Source organism: Pseudophryne corroboree, chromosome 6 (genome assembly GCF_028390025.1).
Source record: "Pseudophryne corroboree isolate aPseCor3 chromosome 6, aPseCor3.hap2, whole genome shotgun sequence".
NCBI lineage: Eukaryota > Metazoa > Chordata > Amphibia > Anura > Myobatrachidae > Pseudophryne > Pseudophryne corroboree.
Window position 1 is genome coordinate 367,571,522 of NC_086449.1, and position 24,264 is coordinate 367,595,785.

Sequence of the window (24,264 nt, forward strand, 5' to 3'; positions counted from 1 at the left end):
ACAGTGCAGAGTTTTGCTGACCAGTGACCACCAGTATTATACGTTGTCTGCCTGAAAAACGTTCCATATCTGTGCTCAGTGTGCTGCATATATCTGTGCTCACACTGCTTTATTGTGGGGACTGGGGACCAGCAGTATTATATAGGAGGAGTACAGTGCAGAGTTTTGCTGACCAGTGACCACCAGTATACATTGTCTGCCTGAAAAACGCTCCATATCTGTGCTCAGTGTGCTGCATATATCTGTGCTCACACTGCTTTATTGTGGGGACTGGGGACCAGCAGTATTATATAGGAGGAGTACAGTGCAGACTTTTGCTGACCAGTGACCACCATGATTATACGTTGTCTGCCTGAAAAACGCTCCATATCTGTGCTCAGTGTGCTGCATATATCTGTGCTCACACTGCTTTATTGTGGGGACTGGGGACCAGCAGCATTATATAGGAGGAGTACAGTGCAGAGTTTTGCTGACCAGTGACCACCAGTATTATACGTTGTCTGCCTGAAAAATGCTCCATATCTGTGCTCAGTGTGCTGCATATATCTGTGCTCACACTGCTTTATTGTGGGGACTGGGGACCAGCAGTATTATATAGGAGGAGTACAGTGCAGACTTTTGCTGACCAGTGACCACCAGTATTATACGTTGTCTGCCTGAAAAACGCTCCATATCTGTGCTCAGTGTGCTGCATATATCTATGCTCACACTGCTTTATTGTGGGGACTGGGGACCAGCAGTATTATATAGGAGGAGTACAGTGCAGAGTTTTGCTGACCAGTGACCACCAGTATTATACGTTGATCTATTACTGGCATATAATTGCACACATTAAAAAATGGAGAACAAAAATGTGGAGGGTAAAATAGGGAAAGATCAAGATCCACTTCCACCTCGTGCTGAAGCTGCTGCCACCAGTCATGGCCGAGATGATGAAATGCTATCAACGTCGTCTGCCAAGGCCGATGCACAATGTCATAGTAGAGAGCATGTTAAATCCAAAAAAATAAAGCTCAGTAAAATGACCCAAAAATCTAAATCAAAATCGTCTGAGGAGAAGCGTAAACTTGCCAATGTGCCATTTACGACACAGAGTGGCAAGGAACGGCTGAGGCCCTGCCTATGTTCAAGGCTAGTGGTTCAGCTTCACATGAGGATGGAAGCACTCATCCTCCTACTAGAAAACTTAAAAGAGTTAAGATGGCAAAAGCACAGCAACGAACTGTGCGTTCTTCTAAATCACAAATCCCCAAGGAGAGTCCAATTGTGTCGGTTGCGATGCCTGACCTTCCCAACACTGGACGGGAAGAGGTTGCGCCTTCCACCATTTGCACGCCCCCTGCAAGTGCTGGAAGGAGCACCCGCAGTCCAGTTCCTGATAGTCAAATTGAAGATGTCACTGTTGAAGTACACCAGGATGAGGATATGGGTGTTGCTGGCGCTGGGGAGGAAATTGACAAGGAGGATTCTGATGGTGAGGTGGTTTGTTTAAGTCAGGCACCCGGGGAGACACCTGTTGTCCGTGGGACGAATATGGCCATTGACATGCCTGGTCAAAATACAAAAAAAATCACCTCTTCGGTGTGGAATTATTTCAACAGAAATGCGGACAACTGGTGTCAAGCCGTGTGTTGACTTTGTCAAGCTGTAATAAGTAGGGGTAAGGACGTTAACCACCTAGGAACATCCTCCCTTATACGTCACCTGGACCGCATTCATCAGAAGTCAGTGACAAGTTCAAAAACTTTGGATGACAGCGGAAGCAGTCCACTGACCACTAAATCCCTTCCTCTTGTAACCAAGCTCCTGCAAACCACCCCACCAACTCCCTCAGTGTCAATTTCCTCCTTAGACAGGAAAGCCAATAGTCCTGCAGGCCATGTCACTGTCAAGTCTGACGAGTCCTCTTCTGCCTGGGATTCCTCCGATGCATCCTTGAGTGTAACGCCTACTGCTGCTGGCGCTGCTGTTGTTGCTGCTGGGAGTCGATCGTCATCCCAGAGGGGAAGTCGGAAGGCCACTTGTACTACTTCCAGTAAGCAATTGACTGACCAACAGTCCTTTGCGAGGAAGATGAAATATCACAGCAGTCATCCTGCTGCAAAGCGAATAACTCAGGCCTTGGTAGCCTGGGTAATGAGAAACGTGTTTCCGGTATATTCCGGTTAATTCACAGGCAACTAGAGACTTGATTGAGGTACTGTGTCCCCGGTACCAAATACCATCTAGGTTCCATTTCTCTAGGCAGGCGATACCGAAAATGTACACTGACGTCAGAAAAAGAGTCACCAGTGTCCTAAAAAATACAGTTGTACCCAATGTCCACTAAACCACGGACATGTGGACAAGTGGAGCAGGGCAGACTCAGGATTATATGACTGTGACAGCCCACTGGGTAGCTGTATTGCCTCCCGCAGCAAGAACAGCAGCGGCGGCACCAGTAGCAGCATCTTGCATACGCCAACTCGTTCCTAGACAGGCTACGCTTTGTATCACCGCTTTCCATAAGAGGAACACAGCTGACAACCTCTTACGGAAACTGAGGAACATCATCGCAGAATGGCTTACCCCAATTGAACTCTCCTGGGGACAACGCCACCAATATTGTGCGTGCATTACATCTGGGCAAATTCCAGCACGTCCCATGTTTTGCACATACATTGAATTTAGTGGTGCAGAATTATTTAAAAAACGACAGGGGCGTGCAAGAGATGCTGTCGGTGGCCCGAAGAATTGCGGGCCACTTTCGGCATACAGCCACCGCGTGCCGAAGACTGGAGCACCAGCAAACAGTCCTGAACCTGCCCTGCCATCATCTGAAGCAAGAGGTGGTAACGAGGTGGGATTCAACCCTCTATATGCTTCAGGATGGAGGAGCAGCAAAAGGCCATTCAAGCTTATACATCTGCCTACGATATAGGCAAAGGAGGGGGAATGCATCTGACTCAAGCGCAGTGGAGAATGATTTCAACGTTGTGCAAGGTTCTGCAACCCTTTGAACTTGCCACACGTGAAGTCAGTTCAGACACTGCCAGCTTGAGTCAGGTCATTCCCCTCATCAGGCTTTTTGGAGACATTGAAGGAGGAGCTAAAACAGAGCGATTCCGCTAGGCATGTGGGACTTGTGGATGGAGCCCTTAATTCGCTTAACCAGGATTCACGTGTGGTCAATCTGTTGAAATCAGAGCACTACATTTTGGCCACCGTGCTCGATCCTAGATTTAAAACCTACGTTGTATCTCTCTTTCCGGCAGACACAAGTCTGCAGAAGTTCAAAGACCTGCTGGTGAGAAATTTGTCAAGTCAAGCGGAACGTGACCCGTCAACAGCTCCTCCTTCACATTCTCCCGCAACTGGGGGTGCGAGGAAAAGGCTAAGTATTCCGAGCCCACCTGCTGGCGGTGATGCAGGGCAGTCTGGAGCGAGTGCTGACATCTGGTCCGGACTGAAGGACCTGCCAACGATTACTGACAAGTTGCCCCCCCTCCAGTTTGTACTCCGAAAGAGTGTTTAGTGCAACCGCTCACCTTGTCAGCAATCGGCGTACGAGGTTACTTCCAGAAAATGTGGAGAAGATGTTGTTCATCAAAATGAATTATAATAAATTCCTCCATAGAGACATTCACCAGCAGTAATTGCCTCCAGAAAGTACACAGGGACCTGAGATGGTGGATTCCAGTGGGGACGAATTAATAATCTGTGAGGAGGGGGATGTACACAGTGAAAGGGGTGAGGAATCGGACGATGAGGAGGAGGTGGACATCTTGCCTCTGTAGAGCCAGTTTGTGCAAGGAGAGATTGATTGCTTCTTTTTTGGTGGGGGCCAAAACCAACCAGTCATTTCAGTCACAGTCGTGTGGCAGACCCTGTCGCTGAAATGATGGGTTCGTTAAAGTGTGCATGTCCTGTTTATATAACATAAGGGTGGGTGGGAGGCCCCAAGGACAATTCCATCTTGCACCTCTTTTTTATTTCATTTTTCTTTGCATCATGTGCTGTTTGGGGACTATTTTTTTGAAGTGCCACCCTGCCTGACACTGCAGTGCCACTCCTAGATGGGCCAGGTGTTTGTGTCGGCCACTAGTGATGCTTAGCTTAGCCATCCAGCGACCTTGGTGCACCTCTTTTTTTCTTTGCATCATGTGCTGTTTGGGTACTATTTTTTAAAACAGCCATCCTGTCTGACACTGCAGTGCCACTCCTAGATGGGCCAGGTGTTTGTGTCGGCCACTTGGGTCGCTTAGCTTAGCCATCCAGCGACCTTGGTGCACCTCTTTTTTTCTTTGCATCATGTGCTGTTTGGGGACTATTTTTTAAATCTGCCATCCTGTCTGACACTGCAGTGCCAATCCTAGATGGGCCAGGTGTTTGTGTCGGCCACTTGGGTCGCTTAGCTTAGTCACACAGCTACCTCATTGCACCTCTTTTTTTCTTTGCATCATGTGCTGTTTGGGGACTATTTTTTTGAAGGGCCATCCTGTCTGACACTGCAGTGCCACTCCTAGATGGGCCAGGTGTTTGTGTCGGCCACTTGGGTCGCTTAGCTTAGTCATCCAGCGACCTCGGTGCAAATTTTAGGACTAAAAATAATATTGTGAGGTGTGAGGTGTTCAGAATAGACTGAAAATGAGTGGAAATTATGGTTATTGAGGTTAATAATACTATGGGATCAAAATTACCCCCAAATTCTATGATTTAAGCTGTTTTTGAGGGTTTTTATAAAAAAAACACCCGAATCCAAAACACACCCGAATCCGACAAAAAATTTTCAGGGAGGTTTTGCCAAAATGCGTCCGAATCCAAAACACGGCCGCGGAACCGAATCCAAAACCAAAACACAAAACCCGAAAAATTTCCGGTGCACATCACTACTGAAAACATATATAGGGAAGGGAAAAACAGAGTGAAGAATAACTAAAATGACCTCACTTGGTTATTAGCTATGGGGGTAAGTGTCTATCTCCCAACACCTGTGAAGGGAACAGTTTAGTATGCACATAACTCTTACACTCATATCCACCTGCCTGCCATTACAAATACACACAGTTAAGAAAAAAGCAGGTGCAAAATCATAATATAACATATTAAAGGGTACAATAATCACTAACTAAAGGCAGGGCAGGGAACAGAAATCTTGGGGCCCAGTACACTGATACCCCCCCCCCCACCGCCCAACCCCCCTCTTGACCTCAGACTCACACATCCCTTCCTGTAAACCTAACCCCCGTCACAGCCTAACCCACCCCCCACAGCCTAAACCTAACCCTCCCCCACAGCCTAACCCCAACCCTCTCTCCACAGCCTAACCCTCCCCAGTATACTTACATTCAGGATTCCAGCAGTTGAGATGCCAGTGTCGCCATTCTGACTGCCGGGATACCGAATGCCCGGATCCCAACAACATTACGTGGCAACTGGCAAACAGTCCTTATTTCTACAGCTCCTTTTAGAAACCAAAATGGTAAATAAATACAACCCAGGTGCTTGAAATGGTATGCTTTGCTGTGAGCTGCCACCATAAAGAAGGGGGTAGTCAGACCCACAATAAACAATATATAAAAACAAAGAGATGGTGGCGGTGATAAATGAATTCTTCAATTAGTAGAACAATATTAAGATAAGGAGAGTGCCTGGCTAGGCACGAAATCTATATAAGAGTCTTACATTTTTGTGATTGGCTGAAGATGTCCTTTGTTGCTAGGCAAATCAGAATTTTGAGTGAGTTGTAATTGGTTAGGGCCAGCCTATCGGTGAGTGTAGGGGAGGTGTTTTAGTGCATGAAGGGTAGAAACTTCCAGATTTGCTTCCTCTTGTCGGTTGGAAGTGATAAGTGAAGGCTGTATTATTGCTTTCTCTCTCACTTTTTCTCCCCTTGAGTTTTCTTGCTCTGATTTTCTCTATTCCCTTCTGTTTATTCTTTATTCCCTATTCCTTCATTCTATCCCTTTCCTTATCTACTTTCATTATATACGTTATATGTATTTTTATTTTATCTTTTATATACTGTACTTATAAACTGTACATTAATTGTTGCCTCCCTGCTAGTTTCACTTTGCCCAGCTCATGTGTCCTCCCCACCCCTGCAGCATGCCCAGGCCCGGGCGCTCTGCTCCCCGTCCCCAGCGGCTGGTTTCAGCCGCCCTGCTGCGCTCCCTGCCAGGCCCGCTCCTAGCTCCGGAGCAGGAAACGTGATGGCGCATGATCCGTCAGCACCTCCCGTCTCCGTCCACACTGCAGCGCCTGGTGGCTTTGTGTGTCCCGCGGTCAGCGGGTCTGGCATGGCAGCCGCTGGAGCTGAGGGGTTGGTGTCTCATGGTGGGGATTCGGCACCCCCGGCTGCAGGTGTCCCTGTACCTGTAGCGCCGGCCGCGTCTCTCCCGTGATTAGCGGCTATGGGACGGCGATCACCGGCGCTGCTGCGGGCTAAATGCGCGGTGGGGATTTGGCACCCCCCGCCGCGCTGGTTTCAGTTATAGGGGTGGGTGCGGGCGTGGCTACCCTGGGACATAGCGGGCTCCCGCAGGTCCCTCACCTGGTGCTATTGTGGCCCCTGATGCACCCCTGGCTGCTGGTGGGCATCACAGGGACCCAGACGCCGGGGGGGTCAGCGGGCATTTGAGGTATCTAGCTGGGGAGAGTACTGTGCTCCGAGGGCAGGCTCCCCCCACGGCGGCCATTTTTGTGCCTGGCTGCAGCTCCCATGACCCTCAGCAAGCTGCTAGTGCTATGCTGGGTGGGGAGGGGCAGCCATCTGCTGGACACTTGGAGGTACTGCGGGCCTTTTCTGTACAAGGCTCCGCAGCAGCCTCTGTGTCTTTTCCAGGCCAACCTGCGTCCTTTACAGCTTTTAGGTCCGTGACAGGGGATAGTTTTACTACAGGCACCCTTGGCTTGCCGGCATTCTCCTCCCCCAGCGGTATGGGCCTACCTTATTTGCAATTTCCATTTGCCCCAGCAGTTTCTCAAAGTTTCCCCCCACTAGTTTCCACCCCGCAGGTGGTCCAGTCAGTCTGGTCCTCTGGGATGGGGCAAGCTTTTGGCCACCCCTCTAATGTTTCTTCTTTCGGGGGAGGGTTCCGGTTAACTTCCCTTCCGGCACCACCCTTCCATCAGTTTCCGTACTGTCAACTGCCTTATCCTCCGGCGCAGCCGGGGCCTTACGGGTATCCTTGGCAGGGTGGTTTTGGGTCCCCAAGTGGTCATTTTCCCAGCGTTAGCCAGGCAGGTATGGTGCCTCCGTACCTTCCCCCATCCCATGCGCCACCAGCTACTGCGGTACCGTCCGTGTCAGGTACACCATTACCTTTGGGGGCCCCGGGCGGGGAAGCACCGCGCCCCCTTCCCGGTTCATTGGTTGGGTTGGCTGAAGTGCCTGATAACTTAATACCACTTGTTTCTGTTCGCAAGGTTAGCGCAGACAGCTCTTTGGCCCCTCAGGCTGCTCTGGTGCAGGACGGATCAGGGAGGCGCGGAGATGCGGACCCATCTCCGGCAGGTGCCAGAACTTCGGTTCCTGGTCTCTCATAGGTGGCTGAGATGGCCGACGTCCCTGGACCTTCAGGTTCTGGTGAGCATGATGTTGCGGCTGATTCATCTGTTGTATCATCATCTGAATCCTCTGGTAGCAGCGAGGGGTCTGATTCGCCCAAATGCCCGCACAAGCTTGCAAAATTAGTTGTGCGAAAGGTCGCCAAGGTGGTGGGCAAGGATAAGGTGGCAAAAAAGGCTGCAGCTCCTGACGAGCCGCCGTTGTTTTTGGAGATGGTGCGCTGCGCCAACACTGCTGTTACTCGGGGCTTACGGAAGAGGATGAATGAGAAAATAATTAAAGGGAAATTTGTCAACCTGTTCACCCTCACGGACGACATGAGGAAGGACTTCGATAAGGTTAAGAAGGCAGGGGGTGTTGGTGAAAATGCTTTCCGTAGTTTTCATCATTGGTTGAGAGGTTTCTTAGTCTTTTCTGCTGTTTACCTGAAAAATCGCCCCGACGAACATCTGAATGTGGTGAAATACATGTTTTTGATTAACGAGATCTTCTTAAAGTACAGTACAAAGGTTCCATCTGGAGGGATTATGATGAAAAATTCCGTAAAAATCAGGATGGCAATCCGACGTTACCTTTGGGTTTTAAGGATGTCGAGGTTTGGATGGATGTTTCCAACCAAGGGGGTAGTATGGTTGAGGGGCAGACCAAAAGGTAGTTTTCAGGGGGTAAGAATGTCCCCGGGACGGCAGCGAAGGGCAAGTGTTTCGTGTTTAACGACTCTAAATGCACTAGAGGTGCGGCCTGTCGTTTTCGTCACTCCTGCCGCATCTGTGCAGCCAATCACCCTGTCAAGGATTGTAAGTCCGGAGGTGGGGTTAAGCAGGCCGACCAGGGTGCTGCTGCCGGCAGGGCGAAATAGGGCACCCTCACCTTTAGTTGTGCCGGAGTTGGCTAAATGGTTGCACCGTTACCCCAAGAGGGCGGATGCCGAGTTCTTGTTAGCCGGGTTTAGTTGCGGTTTTCGTTTGCCCATTTTGGAATCAGTTCAGGTCGTGCCTCGCATGAATTTGAAGTCGACGAGGGAGTTTCCCCATGTGGTCAGGCAGAAGGTGGAGGCGGAGGTGAAGTTGGGTCGCATGTGCGGCCCTTTCACATGTGAGCCTTTGCCCGGGTTATGCGTATCTCCCTTGGGGGTAGTTCCCAAGAAGGCACCGGGCAAATTCCGCTTGATCCAGCTTTTGTCCTACCCACATGGGGGCTCCATTAACGATGCCATTCCTGAGGAGTTTTGCACAGTCAGGTATCAGTTGTTTGATGAGGCACAGGAGTTAATTCGGGGTTTTGGGCCCGCAACACTGTTGGCCAAGTTAGATGTTGAGTCCGCTTTTCGCCTTCTTTCCCTTCACCCCGACTCTTTCAGGTTCATGGGTTTTCGGTTAGGCGTTTTTTTCTATGTGGACAAATGTTTGCCGTTGGGTTGCTCTGTCTCTTGCGCCTATTTCGAGAAATTCAGCTCATTCCTGCATTGGTGCATTTCTGCTGGAACTGGGCATGTTGGGATCGCCCACTATCTCGATGACTTTCTTTTTGTAGGCCCAAGAGGCAGCAGCATTTGCCAGGAGCTCCTTTTTTCAGCGGTCGCGTTGTTCAGGGTTCTGGGAGTGCCTGTTGCCCACGATAAGACGGAGGGACCCACATGTTGCCTTTCTTATCTGGGTATCGAGGTTGACACTAGCGCGGGTTGTTGTCGCATTCCTGCGGACAAGGTGAGGAAGCTTTTGGGGCAGATCGAGGACTGCTTGAGTAAGCATAGAGTTAGACTTCGTCAGGTGCAGTCTTTTTTAGGCTCCTTTAATTTTGCTTGCCGGGTCATTCCTATGGGGAGGGTTTTTTGCCGTAAGCTCGAGAGGGCCACGGCTGGAGTGACTGGGCCGCATCACACCATTCGTCTGTCTCGTGAGATTAAGGACAACCTTTTTGGTCACTTTTAATTCAAAATTGTTGTGGCCCCTCCGGCCCGTCACTAATTCTTCCCTGGAGCTGTTCCCAGATGCTGCAGGTTCTACGGGTTTTGGTGCTTTTTTCCAAGGCGAGTGGTGTGTTTCGGCCTGGCCCCAGTCTTGGGTATCTCGTGGTTTTACTGCTAACCTACTTTTATTGGAGCTGTTTCCGATAATTGTGGCGGTGGAGTTGTGGGCCTCCAAGTTGGTGAACCGGACGATCATCTTTAGGTGCGACAATTTGGAGGGGGTGCAGGCGGTAAACAATTAAGATGCATCATCGCCACAGGCTTTGCGGCTGTTGAGATTTTTGGTGTTACAATGTCTACATTTTAACATCAATTTCATGGCGAAGCACGTGCCTGGGGTCGAGAATGGCATCGCTGATGTGCTGTTGCGTTTCGACTTTGCAAGGTTTCGCATGTTGGCACCCGGGGCGGAGGCCCTAGGCTTGACATGTCCAACTTCTGTTTGGCAGATTACAGAACTGGCGTAGCCGGCATGGCGCTGAACTCCTTGGCTCCTTCGACCCATCGGGCATATGCTGTGGCTTGGCGTGAGTGGCAGGCGCAACAGTTTAGGTGTGGGGCCGGGGGTAAGTCAGAGGAGGATGTGTTGTTGGCCTTTGTTTGGGAGTGCTACTAGAGTGGTAGGTCCAAGGCATTCATGTCCGCGGTTTTGGCAGGGATTTTGTTCCATGCTCGGTTGCAGCAGGGGATGGACCCCACCAGGTCATTTACTTTATCCAAGGTGCTCAGGGGTTGGGCAAGGTTAAGTCCATCCCAGCCAGATATACGCAGACCTATTGACACGCAGTTGTTGCACGAGCTCATGGCAATTCTGCCGGCGGTGACTGATTCCGCGTTTGAGGCGTCCCTATTCCATGCAGCCTTTTCCTTCGCATTTTTTGGGGCCTTTCGGGTTGGCGAGCTGGTGGCCGCTAATAAACGGTCCACTGATACAGGCATGCTTTTCAGGGACCTGGTGCTCAAGGACGGTGTCGTTATGTGTAGGTTACCCCGTTCCAAGACCGACAAGCTGGGTCGAGGACGCTGGGTGACTTTGAAGGCTCAGGAGGATGACGAATTATGCCCTGTACTGCTCGCGCAAATTTATTTGCTCTTACGGCCTAAATGTGGTGCTCTAGTACTGCTGTACGGGGATGCATTGCCTCTTACTCGGTTTCAGTTTGCCGCTGTGTTGAAGCGCTGTTTGGCCGCCCTGGGGCTTAATAGCGCTGAATAAGGGACGTATTCCTTCCGCATCGGTGCGGCAACTTGCGCTGCGGCGCACGGCCTTCCACCGTCAGCCATTCAGGAAATGGGTCGATGGAAGTCTGCCGCATTTAAGTCTTATATTAGATTGGATAAGCTTTAATGTTGCGCTACTTGCGCTAACCCAAAAACGTTGTTTACCTGCCAATTTTGGAATGGTTAGCATTTCACAATTGGAGGTGTGAAGGGATTTTTTAAAATTTTCCTCCGAGGGGGCCTAATTACAATTGGCTGACACTTCAGGTCCACGGGAGGTTTTTTAAGTTTTCTCCTTCACTTGGGTTTGTTTGTTTACATTACTAACTGTTCGGTTCGTTCTAACTTTTCTACTTCCCCGTTTTATGGGCACTGCCTGACAGCTAGGTTAATTTTTTCTTTTACAGTGTCCACTGATTTCGCCGAACAGATTTGGGTAGTTGTTTTGGGCCGAGCGTCATCCCCTTGCTGATAGGTCATCTGAGTTGTTAGGTGGTCGCAGAGTGCGATGGTTAGGTGTGAGAGGTCTCAGGTGGTCTGGACTTTTGGATCTGTTGTTTCAGCAGGAGCAGTGTTGGGGGCGTCCCCAATGGTTGCTACTGCACCTGGGTGGTAACGATGTGGGTCACCTTAAGGGTACAGATCTTATCCTTCAGATTCAGGCGGAGGTGGGGGAACTTAGCTTGCTTTGGCCTAGTGTATGCTTGGTTTGGTCTGACATTATTCCTCGGTTTGTATGGAGGGGATCCCGGAACGTCACAGCGCTTGACAGGGCTAGGAAGAAGATTAACTTTGCGAAGTTTGTGTTGGCTGCTGGTGGTTTGGCAGTTAGACATCCGCTATTGGTGCTCCAGAGTCCCTTTTATTTTAGGAAGGACAGTGTGCATCTCTCCCATCTTGGGATTGGAGTTTTTCTGAGGGCTCTGCTTTCTTGTCTGGATTAGTTTGTTATCTTTGTAGTTAGGGATGGGAGTTGTTTTGACGGGTCTTTTGTTCTTGTTTGGTTAGTTGGTTTGGTTGGATTTCATTTCGTATTGGGTTGGCAGGCTGCGTTTCTCTGAAACTGGCAGTAGCGGGAAGGCGCTACTGGCCAGCGGTCACTTGTAGCATAAGTGGTATTGTGGGGCACTTACCCCTTTTGAAGGAAAGCGAGTGTGCCCTGCCCTTGTAGGGGTGTGAGGGGCACTTCCTTGGGGAGCGTCCTCACTCTGCTATAGGAAGGGGTGGTGAGACCTTCACAGCACAGGTTATGCTGATATATATAGATGGGGCGTTTCAGTCGCACCCATGACAGTTGGGGCGTTTAGTCGCCGCCATTTTGTAAGATCGTGGCTAGAGCTGGTTAGTGGTAGCGTCTTCCTGGCCACCCACTATGAGTGAGGTCATTCCAATTAATAAATTCAATGACCATTTAATCCAACGCAGTTGTGTCCGTGTCTTTATTTTAGTTGATAAGCTAGCTTAAAGTTTATAGTTAATGTCAAGCACAATAAATGAATAGACGGCTTAGATAAGGAGAGTGCCTGGCTAGGCACGAAATCTATATAAGAGTCTTACATTTTTGTGATTGGTTGAAGATGTCCTTTGTTGCTAGGCAGATCAGAGTTTTGAGTGAGTTGTAATTGGTTAGGGCCAGCCTATCGGTGAGTGTAGGGGAGGTGTTTTAGTGCATGAAGGGTAGAAACTTACAGATTTGCTTCCTCTTGTCGGTTGGAAGCCCACCCACCCGCCCTATTGGCTATCTAATTTGGCTCTTTTCAATTTGGCTTACTATTATCTTTCTTTCAGACTTAGTGGGCGGGAAGGCGCTACTGGCCAGCGTCACTTGTAGCATAAGTGGTGTTGTGGGGCACTTACCCCTTTTGAAGGACGGTGAGTGTGTCCTGCCCTTGTGGGGGGGTGAGGGGCACTTTCTTGGGGAGCGTCCTCACTCTGCTATAGGAAGGGGTGGTGAGACCATCACAACACAGGTTATGCTGATATATATAGATGGGGCATTTCAGTCGCACCCATGAGAGTTGGGGCGTTTAGTTGCCGCCATTTTGTAAGATCGTGGCTAGAGCTGGTTAGTGGTAGCGTCTTCCTGGCCACCCACTATGAGTGAGGTAATTCCAATTAATAAAATCAATGACCATTTAATCCAACGCAGTTGTGTCCGTGTCTTTATTTTAGTTGATAAGCCAGCTTAAAGTTTATAGTTAATGTCAAGCACAATAAATTAATAGACGGCTTAAAGAATTATATGTTTAATATACAAAACAGTGAGTCAAGATATCATTTATCAGCACCTTTCAGAAGCCTAGTTCCAAAGCCCCAAACTCCTGGAGAGCCAAGAGTGCACACTCACCAATATACACACCCGGCCGCTGCTATCCAGACCAGGCTCCGAGTCCTCACAAGCTGACAGCCTGCCTGAGGCTGTTTTATTCCTCAGTTTGTCTGTGTGCCGCGCCAGCCATACAGTCTCTATAGCTGCACTGCAGTCCCGCTCCTGCTCGGCCACTCCTCACAGCAGAGATACAGGGCAGGCAAGAAGGAGAGAAGGGATGGACACAGCGGTGTCGTGTGTAGCCAAACGTGACATCACTGCACATGGGTACATCAGGAGTTCCAGACAGCTGACCTGGGGGGTTACCACGGGAGGGAGGGGGCGCAGTCTGTACAAGCAATGCTATTATTAACTATACACTGTGCGATGCCGTAATATAAATATCTATTTACAATTACATGCATCCATCCATGCTGCAGCCACCGCACTGCTGCAGCAGGAGACCTTGGGGCCTCTCACAACACTGTGGCCTGGGACGGGTGTCCCCTTTGACCCCCCTGTTGCCGGGACTGACTAAAGTAATGCCGAGGACCTATTCTGCGCATGTGTAGAGTGGGTCCTGCTGGTGGCTCATATTTTTACAACAGACTCGGAGACAGCGGGCACTCCTGAAAACGGAGGCATGTTGACCCCATTTTCCGGGAGTGGTGAGGCCAAGATCTGCATCTCAGATGCATATTTCTTTTCCTCACAAGCTCCACTGAGACGGCCAGCCTGAGTAAGCTAAGACATGTTGAGCAGGAGAATGTATTTTTAACAGACATCCTTGTTTTATATTACAAAAAGAGATCTTATGGCCTGATTCAGGTTTGTTAGCAAAGCAAATAAGCACACACCTGGGCAAAACCATGTTGCACTACATGTGGGCAGATGTAGCATGTGCAGAGAGATTTAGACTTGAGGGTAAATACTGACTACACACATATCGATTAGAGCCACGATGTGGGCATTCCCCAATCATTTGGAACGACACATCATGTACATCGTTCCGTGTGTATGTCTGATACCAATGGCGACAGCCCCAGATCTTTTGAACATTCAAGAAGATCTGGGGCTGTCATAAGCGATGACATGCTGCCAAATGCACTTACCAATGCCAGCTCCCCGCCAGGCACGATGTGCTGTGTGTATGGACCGTTAGACAGCTTTATTTTTGCACTGCAATTTAGATTTTAGTTTGAACACACCCCACCCAAATGAAACTCTCTCTGCACATGTTACATCTGCTCCACCTGCAGTACACCATTTTGCCCAGTTGTGTGCTTTTTTGCTTTGCTAACAAACCTGAATCAGGCCCTTAGTTTTAATATCTACAGCAATACAACAAGCCATGGAGTATTTATATATATATTTATATATATTTATGTATTCTCTTGACATATATTTTCTTTTATATTAATATACTCATATTCTGTGCATTTATAGTTACAACTGAAAAGATGACCTCATAAACTATCAAGAGAAATCCTAAGTGACAATTGCTTTAATTCATACATGTTTTTAAAGCTTCAATGTGAAATCTAAAATGTAAGGTTTTTCCCTGAATCTGGGGCATAGAAGACATCAGGTCGATATTACAAATAATAGTTACACACATAAACTACTGCATACATTTTGCATAAAAATGAAAATAATATTTAATGTTGAAGCTTTGCAAAACTAATGAACTTGTTTAAAATGCAGATAGATTTAACTGGGACATAATAAAAACAGGTTATTATTTATATGCAGAAATGAATATCAGGTTACAGAGCTTGTGTTTAAAGGTAAATCATAATTCTCACACAGAAAGGTAAGGTAGTTTTTCTATGTATAAGCAAATGAAATGCTTTAAAGCCACTGAAATAGTACACAGGTTGAGTATCCCATATCCAAATATTCCGAAATATGGAATATTCTGAAATACAGACTTTTTTGAGTGAGAGTGAGACAGTGAAACCTTTGTTTTTTGATGGCTCAATGTACACAAACTTTGTTTAATAAACAAAGTTATTAAAAATATTGTATTGAATGACCTTCAGGCTGTGTGTATAAGGTGTATATGAAACATAAATGAATTGTGTGAATGTAGACACACTTTGTTTAATGCACAAAGTTATAAAAAATATTGGCTAAAATTACCTTCAGGCTGTGTGTATAAGGTGTATATGTAACATAAATGCATTCTGTGATTATATTTAGGTCCCATCACCATGATATCTCATTATGGTATGCAATTATTCCAAAATACGGAAAAATCCCATATCCAAAATACCTCTGGCTCCAAGCATTTTGGATAAGGGATACTCAACCTGTATTAAAATTGTGCTATAAACCTCTGCTGATGTTACCAGAATTTTGTTTTAGATTATTAGTGCAATATGTAGTTACAGAGAACATTTCCACACCAAGAAAATGTTTTGTAAACCCGCTGACAAAGTGGGTTTAAAAAAACATTTTCCTGGTGTGCATTTCTCTGTCCTCTCAGTAAATTTAAATGTTCCCAATAACTACAACTGCAGATAGTATTTGGCACGGACTATTTTGAATCTTCCAGTGTGCCTTCCTCAATTACATAAAAATAGCCATAGTTGTTTGTTCCCACTAATAGGAGTTGGCAGACACCCTAACTGAAAGGGACAAGTGGTACTCAAGGCCCTACACAGGTCTACGATATAAGCAGCACTTGAAGGCAAGAACAACAACCAACCTGTAGTTTAGTATTTTAAATCAGCAAACCATCCCTTATCCAGCCTCAAGTATAAAATCACTGATCATGTCCCCATTATGACAAGATTGCAATAGATGTATATTGTTATCACTGCTGAATCCAAATATATTTTTACTTTGGACTAGAGATGAACGGTTCGGATTTCTTGCCACTTCCATGATCCGATTCTTCCCAAACTGCAGCTTGGGTTTTCCCACCATACTCAGATTACACTTTAAGGCAAAACATCTTCCTCCCGGCGCCAGATTCTTGCTGGTTTTGAATTCTATAGAAGGCACCATGGCCGGGACTCGGCACCATTTCACTCTCAGGCATGCTACTGTATGCTGCACTGTACTCTGCTGTATTGGCTGTGCTGTGTCCACTGTCCAGAATACAGACTTACAAGTGACTGTGCTCTGTATGTAGTCAGTGTATAGGGGGCACACTGTTGTATGCTGCACTGTACTCTGCTGTGTTGGCTGTGCTGTGTCAGACTCCAGACTTACAAATGGCTGTGCTCTGTATATCAGTCAGTATACAGGGGGCATGCTGCTGTATGCTGCGCTGTGCTCTGCTGTAAATTCAGTGGGAGTACCAGCACTGGCTGTAGAGAATGACTGTAGAGAATGGCTGTAGAGAATGACAAAACAGTTTGTATAAAATAGTAAACAATTTATTAAAATAATAAAGAAAAATGGTATATAAAATTAAAACCACATGACAGAGCACAGTCAATGCATATAGCTACTGAATTGCTTGTATTAATTAGATTGCTTGGCTTCTTAGGATAGATAAATCACTTGAATGAGCAGCAATTACCATGGATGTGAAACAGTCCCCGTAGATTAGTCCTCCAGTAACAAATGCTGTGGAAGGTAGAAAGGGCTTGTCCTGGCAGATGGTGCTGCAGTCAAGGCCGCAACTGGGGGGAGGGGGGGCTAAGGCGGCATGCACCCCGATTGCTGAATCTGAGAGGGCACAGAGATGGTACTCTGCCTTCCCTTCTTCCTATCAGCCCTAAGGGGCTACCTTCTGCCGGGTCAAAGAACCCTCACTGCAGGTACCCGCTCCCCAGCACCACCAATGAAACTCCTCCTTCCCCAGCAACTAGACTACTAATGGATGGGGCAGGGGTGGTGACCAAGGACTCTCCAGCTGCACCCTTTTATTTTCCATGCGCTGGTCAACGGCCGCTCACACACTTCTGTGCCCGTGTAAGCGATCTCTTCCCCCCGGCCTGTTCCCCCATGCCTACCCCTTTATGCACGCAGCTCCACCAGTAGAGGTCAGGGCCCTAGGGAGCTACCTACTGCTGGGTACCAGAACCCTCGCTGTAGGCCCCCACTCCCCAGTACTACCAATGTGGATTTCTGGAAAACCGTTCACATACACCTGTGCCTGTGTAAACTATGTCTGCCTCCTTCCCTGTTTCTCAGGGTCTCCCCCTTCATGCACAGGAGCTCCACCAGAGGAAAACAGGGCAAGAGGAAGCAACAGCTGCCGATACCTAGTCTAGGCATTGAGGTGGGGTCTCTATATGCCAGGACAGCTGCTGCCTCCCAAAGTGTGGTCCTAGGTCCAACGTGCATGCAGGGCTTTGTAGTCCTACAGCAGTTGGCCAGTTGGAGTCATCCCCCCCTGTGTGTGTGATACAGTGATTGCTTGGCTTATATCAGGAATATAACATCAGCCAGTCCTAGGGACTCCTCTCTGCAGCCATGATAACCCACATTGTGTATCCCCCTCCCCAGAGAGTTGGTACTCCTCCTTTTTAATTGGTCTTAGGTCCTGACTGGCATACTGGGCTTTGTAGTCCTACAGCAGTTGGCCAGTCAGAATCTCCCACAATACTGTATCTGAGGTGCATGTTAGTTTTCTTGTGTTCCTATTAATTTTCCTAGGGAATGTGTGCTGGATGCATCCTGACGGTGCTGATTGTCACTTTGCCAACTGTTTATTACTTTGTTTTTGACATGGTTCCAAAGTGTGTGCGCCAAATTACTGCCTTGTCCCAACTGCCAAAAATCCTAGTTTCATCCCTGCTGCAGTGAAGTCCATAAGCGGCTGTGTCCAAATATGAGACCAAGGCTTGTAGGTACAGGTACATGTGGCTAAGAACTGGCTCAATCACTCAGTCGTCTTCAATGTGTTTCGCTGGAAAGGCACTCCAGCTTCCTCAGAAGCATATGCTCTGCTGTAAATTGGCTGTGCTGTGTCCATCTAAAGTGGCTGTTCACAAGCAGCACTACATTGTGTGACTCACTGTCAGATATTCTTCTATTGTTTGTACTGTTTGGTGTGCTTTATCCTAGTGCACTTTGTTCACGTACATATACTGTACAAGCCCTGTGACTCCACGCAGTTTGAACTGAGCTGCAAGTTACAAAATAAATAAAACAAATAATATAAAGATCTATTGTTTATACTGTTTGGTACTCTTTACCTTACTGTGCTTTGTTCACATGCACATATAAGCCCTGTGACTTCACGCAGTTTGATCTGAGCTGCATGTTAAAAACTAAATAACACACACATATATATATATATATATATATATATATATATATATATTTACTGTAGATCTATTGTTTATGCTGTTGGTGTGCTTTACCCTAGTGACTCCATGCAGTGATGTGTGAATTGAAAAATGAATAATGATCTGTTTAGAGAAGAGCAATCAAATACTTATGCAGCAGCTGCTGCCACCAGTCATGATGGCCACGCTAGTCCAGCAACTTCATCTACTAAAGCCGATGCTCAAGGGCAAAGCAGGTCTAAGTCAAGGCATCTAAAATAAAAAAAACAATATACAGTGGAAAATAAAAAAATACCTTTAATAAAGGGAATGTTTGGTACAGAAAATCACAAACCTGCCAACCATTCACCACAATCAGTGGCAAGGAAAGACACATGACTTGGCCTTTATTAATGAATGGTGAATCTGTCAGTAACGCATCTTATTCTGCCTCTCATGACGATGAAGACACCTTTTCACTGAAGTTGTCATCCAGACAGTGCTGGTTCCGTCTGGTTCCGGGGACACCTGGTTGTAACATCTTTACCCATGCTGTGAAGTCTACTTGCTAGGTAGACCATCCCATTTGGTAAGATACCAATTGATACCTCTCTGTTTTCTGTTTTTGTTTTAATAAACGGTGTGACACTATTGGAAGTTTTCCTTCTCAATGCATATGATTTCCAATTAGGGAAGGGACACCAGGTTGGAGAAGTCACAAGTGCGAACAAACTCTATCAAGTGCACTAATTTCCCATCATACGCTGTTGTTTACTTCCCTATAGTAGACCTTTTGTTTGGGTACGAGACTTATCTAATAATTTTTAATGTTGTGAAAAATAAGTTGTGAATTTATTACACTATGTATGTTTTATTTTTTTTATTTTTTGAGCGCCCATGGACCCATTTGGTGGACTTTGACTATATGAGAACTTCTTGAGTGTAAGGTGACACTTGTTTTTTCCATTTGGGATTAAGGAGCAGCCTTATTAGGCACACTTTATTTTATCTAGTTTTTTCTGTTCAACTTACTGTGTGTCTATGATAAATGATAAGGAAATATGATGGATCCTGGGGGGCATGGCCATTTTATTTCTTAGGCAACAAAGCAGGTAAATTTCTGTCTCGTAGACTCAGATTGAAACAGACTAGAAATAGAATCAAATCTATACATTCCTCAGGGGGAAACTGATTTACAATCCGGCAGACATTGTCAAGACTTTTGCCCAGTATTATGAAAAATTGTATAATTTGAACTCTGATCTTTCTGCCTTCAACCTAATTCTTCAAAATTATCTTCATTCTTAACTGATATACGTTTACCTAGACTATCGTCTGAAGACTTAGATTCTTTAAATTCTGATTGGAGAAATGAGGAAATAATAGCAGTTATTGGCTCCCTACCTGTGGGGAATGCCTCTGGCCCAGACGGATTTATCAATTGGTTCTATAAAAAATTTGCTCCACACCTTGTACTCATTCTTACTGATATAGATATGCCACTGAACAAGGGTCGCTACCCAGGGAAATGTTACAAGCACGGATTATTACCATCCATAAACAGTGGAAAGACCCCTCTCTGTGTCAAAACTACAGACCCATAGCGCTCCTTAATACAGACCTAAAATATTTTCTAAACTTGTAGCGTACTGATTGTCACCATTTATTCCATATCTCATACACCCAGATCAAGTAGGCTTTGTGCGAAGTAGGCAATCTTCGGATAATACGAGAAAGGTGTTTGTATTGGCAGAATATATTTCAAAAATGGGATGGGAGGCCAGTTTTCTCTCTTTGGATGAGGAGAAAGCATTTGACCGTTTGCATTGGGGATTCCTTAAGGAGTTATTGCTGAAAGTGGGCCTAAACGGAGCAATTCTTTCATCCATATTGGCGTTGTATATCTCCCCATTGGCTTCGGTGTTCAGTAATGGCTTTGTCTTCCACCTTTGCAATTTCCAATGGTACTAGGCAGGGGTGCCGCCTATCTCCTCTTATGTATGTTCTTGCAATAGAACCTTTCATTGCTGTAGTATGTCAATCCATATCGTTCCCAGGAATACAAGTAGGCTCAACTCAACATAAATTGAGTCTCTTTGCGGATGATGTCCTCGTGTTTGTTACAGACCCTGAAACTTCGTTCCCTGCCCTTCAGGAGATAATTAAATGCTATAGCGAAGATTCTTTTTACAAACACAATACGTCTAAAATGGAAGCTTTGCCATTCAATTTGAGTTCCGATAAGCTGACCAGATTCAAATTACTTTATAAACTTTATAAATGTAATTGGAAATAGGATTATATACTTTACTTAGGTATTAACATTTCCAACACGCTGTCCAAATAATTTCTGGATATTTATTATGCCCCTTTACTCTCTCAGATATAAGCGATTCTAAAACGACGGGGAGGCCTGGAGATTTCATGGTTGGGCAGCTTATAAAATGTCAATCCTCCCAAAACTAATGTATCTATTCTGCACAATCCCCTATTTGGTCCTGTGGAAGTTTATTACACGAGTGCACTCAGTGATAATCAGATACATATGGAAAAACAAGACCCGCCTCTCCCCTCCTTCCCCGGATAGCTTATAGCCATTTGATTAGGTCTCGAAAATTGGGAGGTTTAAAGGTACCGGATTTAAAGGGATATCAATTTGCTTGTCTGGTAGCCCAAATTAGTGACTGGTCCTTACCTACTGATGCAAAACAATGTGTAGATTTGGAGAAATAGTTGCATCCACACTTTCCTCTTCTAGATTAACTATGAACTCCCAAGCAACAAAGACTCTCTCTCTACAACATGCCCCGTGTACTATTCTAAATTCTCTCAAAGCGTGTGATGCTACAGTGATCAGCTCAATTGTTTCCCTACCTTCTCGTACACTGTCCTTAGCTGCTCTCTCCAGACTGATTCAAAACTTAAATATCTCTAATTGGCTGTCCTGTGGTATTGCCACCATTGCCGACTTAGTCAACAAATCTGCAATTACCCCATTCTCCACACTACAGCACCAATTCCATTTACCCCATAAAGAAATTATTACGTGTAACCGTGTAGTTCATTGGATTGCTAGCTCAATACATTCCTCAGTGCCATTACTACTGCCTCCTCCTCATGTACTGATGAGAATTGCGTCCGGTAACAGTAGTGGTGCTATTAGATTTTGGTATACTATCACTCAGAATAATATGCTTCAAGATAAATCTCCTTCAATTCAGATGGGAAGCAGATTTACAGTGCACATTCACTCAGCAACAATGGGAGTCGATTTACTATGCTACGCATACCATGTCCAAATGCTATAATCACAAAGAAATGCACTTCAAACTCCTACATAGACTATACGTCATGCCAGCCAAAATGCATAAAATTTGGTCTAATCAATCTAAATTTTGCTGGAGAAATTGCTTAGAGACAGGAGACATCTTCCATATATTTTGGACGTGTCCCATGATACGTCAACTTTGGACTGACGTCTTTGCTTTCGCTTCTAAAGTTCTTAAAACCACCATCCAGGAGTCCTCTTCCATAGCTCTTTGTCATATTTTCCCTAAAGACCTTACAAATACAGAATGTTATGTGCTAGGTCATATTTTAATAACCACCTAAGCAGCGATAGCTCAAAACTGGAGGAATCCCTCCACTCCATCTCGTCTTAAAATTATTCACAAGACTCATCATGCATTTGAAATGGAAATTCAAGGTTTACCTTATTCGTTTACCACCAAATCCCCCTTAGCTAAATGGTTCTACTGGCATGAATACTCTACCAAGGGAGAGGGAACCAATACCTTGCTTGAAACAGAATTTTGATTTGACTTTTGTAGTTTAAATGCAGTTGGCTTATTCTCAATGGTATTCATGTTTGATATCACATTGTCTTATATGTTTTAGATATATTTACAGTTTCATGTTTGTGCAATATTATATATGACTGTATCAAATGACTCCCCCCCCCCCCCCCCTTCCCTCACCCCTCCCTTTTTCTTTCTTCTGTATCCCCTCCCTTTCCGTGCTTAGCGGAACAAAAATTTCAATTAAAAAATATTTGTAAATAAATAAATAATAAATAAGAAACTGTTAATAAATAAATTTGTGATAATGTCAGCTTACATTCAATTTAATTCACCAGTTTTACTTTTTCCAGTAGTTTATATCATCTCACTAGGCATGTCATTATTCATAGTTGCCTACTGTTGAGGATATTGGCATTTGCATTAATTCACAATGATAAAAAAACAAAGTGCACTGAATGTCAATGTCATTGGCCTTTTACTAGAAGAATCTGTTGCCATTTTTAATAAGGGAATGTACTTGGTCAAATATTGCAAACATTCTGTATTCAGCAACCTAATGTAAAGCAGTGAATTTAAACAAAAATATCCTATTGTAATGGAGGTATTAACTGATAAACCCAGTTTGTGCAACCTAGGCAAGTGGTCTTTTCATGGTATCTGCTACTGTAGAATGGGTGTTACCCGTAAAAAAAACTTGCTCCATTTGGGGTCAAGATAGATTAGAAGTAGGTTTAATTAAATTTTGTAATTAGAAATTAAAGTAATTACTTGTTCAATCCCCTGAAGATTCTTCTAGTCTCTGGGATTTATGACAATTCTACATGACTGCATGCTCCACTGCTCACTTGCTATGTCCAACTTAATTAAAAGAACAAAATGCAACACTGATGACATGGTATTCTCTGGGTATTTCAGACTCTGCAGTGCACTTATCTGACAAAGCACTCAAGGCTGATACAACTTGCTTATTTAACTTCAGCGCTTCAGTGAGAGGGAAGATCTTCCTGAAACAGATACTGTACTTAGAACCTTTACAGTAACAAAAACAGAGTGGACCTGTGACATCTTAATATTTTGCCACCAGCGTTTAGAACAGGCATGTCAAACTCAAAATCCCAACTGGGCCGAATAATTAAAGTCTAAGTCTTGTGTGGGCCGCAAGAAAAAGATAGAGTCTTATATGCAATAATATAATGATAACAATAATAATACCATATATCAGTGTGTGCCAGGGGCTGTTATTCCCCCTTATACAGTATATCACCACCGGCAGTGCCTGATACACGTAATTGCCTCCACGGTGCCAAATAACACACATCCCCCCTCGGTACCAGATAACACATTTGCCCCCTCGGTGCCAGATAACACAATTGCCCCCACGGCGCCAGATAACACATATGCCCCCTCCCCCCCCCCAATTTACCTTCCTCCTTGACAGCTAACAATTACTTTTTAATGCAGAATCTGCATCGCAGATAACTCCTCCTGCTCTTCAAGGTCAGATGGGCACACAATGAAGGTAACTCTCCTCTATATAATAATAATACCACATATCAATGTGAGCTGACAGCTGTTCTATACCCCTTCATATATAACTGTGTGGTCCCCTCTCCCCTATATAATAATAATAATAATACCATATATCAGTGTGTGCCAGGGGCTGTTATTCCCCCTTATACAGTATATCACCACCAGCAGTACCTGATACATATAATTGCCCCCACGGTGCCAAATAACACACTTCCCCCCACAGTGCCAGATAACACATATGCCACCTCGGTGCCAGATAACACATATGCCCCCACAGTGCCAGATAACACATATGCCCCCTCGGTGCATTTTATATAAAATAAATAAATAGTATTATTACTATATAGGGGATAGAGGACCGCATTTTATATATGAGGGTGAATAACAGCTCCTGGCACACACAGAAACTACTATCTTTCTAAGTGTGCCAGGAGCTGTTATTCCCCTTATATATAAAATGCGGGCCTCTCTCCCGTATGTAGTAATAATGCTATTTAAAAAATTAATAATAATACTATTTATATTACTTGTTATTGGCCATATATATTTAGCCCCCAGCAGTGTGCTCACGCTGCTTATTCAGCATTGCCGCTCTGGTAGAGCAGTGCTGCCTCCTCCGAACACGCTGCGCCTGGCCGATGGTGTCAGTCAGACGCCGA